This window comes from Penaeus monodon, chromosome 30 (assembly GCF_015228065.2).
Source record: "Penaeus monodon isolate SGIC_2016 chromosome 30, NSTDA_Pmon_1, whole genome shotgun sequence".
NCBI lineage: Eukaryota > Metazoa > Arthropoda > Malacostraca > Decapoda > Penaeidae > Penaeus > Penaeus monodon.
The window spans coordinates 20,451,156-20,451,621 of NC_051415.1; positions in this window are offsets into that span (position 1 = coordinate 20,451,156).

Consider the following 466-nt stretch of genomic DNA (forward strand, 5'->3'; position numbering starts at 1 on the left):
AACGAAGAAAATCTTCATCAGCTCTCCCTCAAACCCACATGCAGTATCATATTATCATCGTCTTCCACCTTCTCCATCTCCGATCATTACTCCCATTTTCTCATTATCTTTCCATCCACCGGAGTGAAACTGTGCTGATTCTAATTCTTGTGGAAAAGGAGGAGCAGGAAACCAGAGAAGGGATATTCTTTATGTAATTTTATCGTGCCCTTTCTTGCTGCGCGTGTGCGTGTATAATTAATATTAATAAGGGGATGACATGCTATATTGGCCCAGGCGGTTCATGTGTTTGTAATGTGGAAGTTTGAAAAATTTTGAGTTTGCCATACTATTTTCACCGATTGCCCATTTTCTTTGAATACACCTAAGTCGAGACTATGATGTATAGAAGGTACACACTAAGTATGTGTATTAGGACATTGTTTCATGTATGTGTTTGTAAGGCTGCATATATACTGCGCGCGCG